Genomic DNA, 6000 nt, shown 5'->3' on the forward strand with positions numbered 1-6000 from the left:
CATAAAGCTTAGGTAGTTAGCTTGCTAACTCTGGCAGAAATCTCCAGTGTTCTTGTTCCATGTATTTCGTGTTGCAGCCACAGGGTTGCAGCAGCAGCATGTAGACTAGCCAACAGGAAAGCTGTTGTGCAGACATCCCAACCTCCAAAAAGTCATTTCAGGGAGGTATCACGAAGCCCCCCCCCCCCCCCCCCCCAAAAAAAAAAAAAAAGATTAATATGTTCAATAATGTCTAGTCAGGACAACAAATAAGGAAGGCCTATAGATAATATAAATTGTGAAAATAAAATATGTAGATTTTGGTAGTTTGGTCTTTTCATGTAGCCTTGGCAACTAGCCATCTAGTAGGCTATTATAGGCCTGAATAATATGCACATGAATTGACACTTGTTAAACTCATCTCAACATGTCTTTTGCAATCATTTAACCCGCTATGGACAATGCTAAAGTCACTGTTACAAACAGTGCAGGGTGCAAGACTAGGTCCATCATTATGTTTTACTCTTATGAGACAAGGGTAGCCTACACTTTGAGATGGGTCTGAAACTGACTCTGCCATGACCCTCCTGTTTCTATACACTGAACTGATTAATTAAGTTCGGGAGAAAAAGAGATAAAAGCCCGCCTACACTGAAAACTGATTGGTTGATTTAGCGAAACAGGCCAATCAGGATCTGTCTTGGATGTGCTCAGACACACACGCACCACCCCTCCCTCCCATCGTGTGCGCGCTACACTCAGATGCACACGCGGTCTCGCATGCGCGCTCTTGATCGCTCACTCTAGATTCCGGGAGATTTTATCTAATTTGCGGGCGTCAGGGAGCCGCTATCAATATGCGGGAGACTCCCGGAACTTCCGGGAGACTTGGGATGTCTGTGTTGTGTATGAACTCATTCGGAATATTTTGAAAACGTAACAGCTAGATATTCTGTCTTCTCATTTTGAAGACGAACATGAAGGGAGATTTTATCTTAGTTTTTAGTTTTTATTTCATTTATTTCGTCTTTTTTCGTCAACAATAATGCATCTTAAGGTAGTCTTAGTCAGTGTTTCAGGACATTACTGCCGTCTCGTCATCGTCTCGTCTTAGTCATAAAAAAAAGATCGTTGACGAACATATTTCCTCTCGTCTCGTCTGACGAAATTAACACTAGACTGCAGCTGGATTGCCCCTACAACTGAAAAATGGACGAATTTCTGAATTCACATCAGTGTTCATGCGTTTGCTCTCAAACTGGATCGGAAGTGACCTCAATGTGCTTATATGCCACATACTTCCTTCCTTTTCAGCCAGCTCAAACATTTCCGATTGACCATCATCTGCATTGTTTTAGGGCTGTTTAATGCTAAAGGATTTGAGTGTGTCGAAGTTGAATAAAAAGTTGTACCGTGGGCATAAACAAGATGTGTAGTGTCAGAGTGAACAGGAAAGGAGCAGAATATAACAGAAGATGCCGTTGCTGACGCTCCACCAGAGATAAATGTACTGGCTGAAATGGCCTTCTGTGGCATACAGTCTATTCATGTTTTGTTCAGGTTATGTGCAAAGACGTGATATGTCCACTAGATGGCGACAACGTATTACTCACACACATGCTCACAAAGACATGGTCCCGTCATCTACTTCCTGAAATTTTGGTCAACGATACCCGGGGCACCGAAACACCGGGGCACATGAAATTTGGTGGGTATGTAGCCCCACTAGACTTTTACGGAAAAATTTCGTTTGGTCCCCGGGGGCCACTCCCCCTCCGCGCTGGGCCCCCCGAAACCCAAAAAATGCAGTTTTTCCTAAATAACTACCTGAACCGTGGCACCGAGGATGAAGAAATTTGTATGGTATGTTGGTCTCAAGGGCCCACATCAACCTAGCCCATAATCACTCATTTGTGATTTGCACCCCCCCTGTAAAAAATGAAAATGCAATATCATTCTGCTTTAATCGCCCCTCTCTTCAGTAAAGACGTTCAGAACTGCACCAAATTGTATGTGTATGATTAACCTGACATTCTCTGGGGGTATGCCAAGTTTCGTAGAATTTCATCCATGGGGGGGTCTAAAAAATTAAGTTATGTGTACATTTAGTGACTGTACACTCATTGGCCTGTAGATGGTGGTGCACACATATACACATGCACACACACACACAGGCACCCACATACTATCGGTATTAGAACGGCCGATACATAATTACAAATTCAGTAGGATTAAAAGAAAGCCAAAATAAATATTCATCATCATCATCATGGCTGCATTTCCAGTATTGGCGATAAGTAGTCGTTTGTCCACTAGATGGCGCATCGTTGCAGTGAGACGTAATTTTGTTGGAAGTTAATCTAAAGTGGGTTGGAAAGACACTACGCTTCCTACAAGGACAAGACTGTGTAGGCTACAGTAGTTTACCACAGAGAACGTCTAAGGGTAGGATGATTTCTGCATGACATGTAATTCCCATTTCCTCTTGAAGCCGAAATAAATCTGAGAATGTTTATCGGACATGCTTGTTTTTTACTGCAGGTAGGCTACGTTAATCCTATCAATAGCAGAACGTAGGTAAAATAATGTTACCGTTAGCATGGTTGAGTGATGGAGGCCAATTTGAATATTGATGTATTTGTATAAAACCATAAATGTGTTTATAGGCTACCAAGCAAATCGATAACAGCACTAATTGTATCTTTCAACTGTCATCTCATTTGCTTATGACCATAACCTAGGCTACTAACAGGAGCTAAGTGAGTTAGCCACAACACGTTCGCTATATGATGTTTTTTTAATGGAAAATATATAGGCTACCTGAAAGATAACCTGTCAACGTTCATTCCCAAACACCCATATAGGCTACTTCAATCCTCTATTTTCAAAGGTGATTCAAGTAAGGAAGAGCATGGCTCAAAGTAAAGTAACTGAAACTACATAAATTCTTCAAAGTGAATAATTTGTGTCAACTCGCCGCAATGTAGATTGATTAACGCACCCGTGATGATCTACATCTCCATTTAAACCAGATGTTTTAGAGCGCACGTTGAGATGTATTCAGAGCAGGGCTGTACCTACACATATTTGTTGCACGTGCTACAAAAATCATTCTTTGCGATGGATGATTTAGTACCAACGTTACACCGGTCAGATATAGTTTTGCTTATGGCTATTGAGGCGCTGAGGCGCTTTTTGTTTGTTCGAAGTGCGTGTTTAGGGTGTGAGAGGGGAGTCGATGTGCTTTGATTCCAGCTTGGTAGTTGTAGTCTATGCGATTAAAAAACACGTGTGTGTGAAGTATCCAAACAATGATAACGCTTTCATTATGGCTGCTTTAGCCACAGACCTTGAGCTACTGTACAGTGGGTTGGGTTCCATTTAGAAGTGTCCATTTCATTCGCCCTTTCCGTGATTCACACAGCTACGTAAAATGTATTACTACTGATATGCAAAACTATTAACTTTTCGCCAAGAGGTGGCAGTTTGATACTGTAAGGTGTAAGCCATTGGTTCCAAAGGAGATTTTATTTGGGTCGCCAGCATAGCCTAGTGACAATTTGTGTTGTGTAATAGGCCTAGCATAGGGCCTACCTTATATAGCTTATAGTTTGTTAACAGTCACGGTTTTGTCATAACTCCCTCTATGCATTTTTGCATTTAGAATAGCTGTAAAACCGGGGGGCGAACACGTCGCAGCGTCAAAAGATTGAGCTTAACCATGGACCTCATAGTTGCAAAATGCAAGGGAACATGAATCAGCATATTATTTGCACAAACAATAACGGACAGTAGCTCTTCAATTTTGCCCGTTAAAATGTGTATGAACAGTCTCGCAACGCATTTCATGAAGGCCCTTTTGGACATGTCAGTTATTTGCACCACTGGGTAAAACGGCATTTTGTTTTAGACTACTGGTATTTAATTTGTGCATTGACAATAAAGCTGAATATCATTTGAACTAGATGACTAAACTTATGCATATGTAGAAGAAGAAACATTCACAAAAATCCATGACATGACCTCTCTTCTTGATAGCTGTTGAAAACTGCATGGAACTGACAGGGATTGTTTTGTTTAATAATAAATAAACTAGATGTACCGCAGAGCGGTACAAAATATGACCGCCGCCCAGTCCAGCACATTTTTTCCACAAAAAGAAATCACGCTGAAAGGCCTATATGATTCTAACTGTCTCACTAAATTGCATTATCCACACTCAATTCTCACTGGTATCTGCTAGACAACAAGTCCCAAAACATGATTAGTTCATAGATTTCACATGTAAAATTCATTTTATACAACCCCACCTCCATCTTGCCTGTTCATAATTCTGAGAAATTCTTGATTGTTTGTGTTATGTTTATGTTATGTGTGTGGGTGTGTGTGTGTGTGAGTGTGTGTGTGTGTGTGTGTGCGTGCTTGTGTGTGTGCCTGCGTATGTGCCTGTGCATGGAAGCGTACATATGTCTACTGTGTGAGTATATGTCATACGTATGATTACTGTGAATGTGTGTGTGTGCGTGTGTATCTGTTTGTGCACATGTGTGCACATGAAATGGGTTAACATGACCCCTGGAGGCAAATATACGGAAAAAAAATGGTCATCCTAGGCCCTACAGTTCTCAAGATATTCACAGAGAACTGTGTCTGGCCTACTCTCCTTTCGGGGGGTCCAGTCCAGCGGGGGGGCTACAGATCAAAAACGAAAAATGACGGTTCCATGCTATCCATGTGGGGGTACATGCCCACCAAGTTTTGTGTACCCCGGTCTTTCAGTGTCCCGGGAATCCTTGTTGGTGTACGTCACTAAATGTACACATAAATTATTTTATTGTAAGGCCCCCCATGAACGAAAGTACACAAAACTTGGCATGCATTCGGAGGGTGTCATAATGATCCTACACTTTCAATTTCGTGCAGTTTTGACCATGTCAGCCAGAGATATTGTGATGAAAACATCTACATTTTTGCTTTTTAATTTTTAACTAGGTGGCGCTATACATGAAATAAGTGGTAATGGGATGGGTTGACATGGCCCCTTGAGATCAACATACAAAAAAAAGGTGGACCTCCTAGGCCCTACGGTTCTCGAGATATTCACAGAAAACTGTCTCCGGCCACCTACAGGCCAGTTGGTGTATAGTAACATAAATTAATTTATTGTGTGGCCCCCCATGAACGGAATTCCACGAAACTTGGCGTGCATTCAGAGGGTGTCATAATGATCCTACACTTCCAATTTCGTGCAGTTTTGACTATGTTAGGTCACAGATACCTGCGATTACAATACCTCATTTTTACTTTTTTGGGTTTAACTAGGTGGCGCTATACATGAAATGGGATGGGTTGGCGCTATACATGTTATGGAATGGGTTGACATGGCCACTTGCGATCAACTTACAAAAAAAAAATGGTCCTCCTAAACCTTACGGTTCTCGAGATATTCACAGAAAACTGTGTCTGCCCTACCCTCCTTTCGGGGGGTGCAGTCCAGCGGGGGGGCTACAGATCAAAACGAAAAACGATGGTTCCATGCTATCCATATGGGGTTACATGCCCACCAAGTTTCGTCTACCCCGGTCTTTCAGTGTCCCGGGACTCATTGACAGAAATTTGGGCATGCGAAAAAGAAAAAAGAAAAAAAAAAAAAAAAAAAAAATCTGACTAAACCTATATGACCGCCGCTTCGCTGCGCGGCGGTCATAATAAATACATTATGCTGCTACCTTCTGCTTTTCCCAAATACAATGTAGCCTACAGGTGTACCTTTCATCAGTCCAGTTGCAATGGATGGACTGTGATGAACTACCCCACTTGTGATTGTTTAGAGATTTTAAAGGTTTTATAACAATGCTACAAATTTTTTGGCCCAGAAACAAATCTATTCACCTTTGCAGCGCCAGTAGGCTACTTTGTGTGCGGAATGTGTGCAAACACACATTCCAAACAAGCATACACAAAAGTTTCAAGAGTGGGGGATGGAGTAGAAGATGGAGACAAATTCATTAATATGATTTA

Source organism: Alosa pseudoharengus, unplaced genomic scaffold (assembly GCF_046254945.1).
Source record: "Alosa pseudoharengus isolate Yale_2024_CS ecotype anadromous, Long Island Sound unplaced genomic scaffold, YU_APseudo_1.1 YU_APseudo_1.1_scf_18, whole genome shotgun sequence".
Classification (NCBI taxonomy): Eukaryota; Metazoa; Chordata; class Actinopteri; order Clupeiformes; family Clupeidae; genus Alosa; species Alosa pseudoharengus.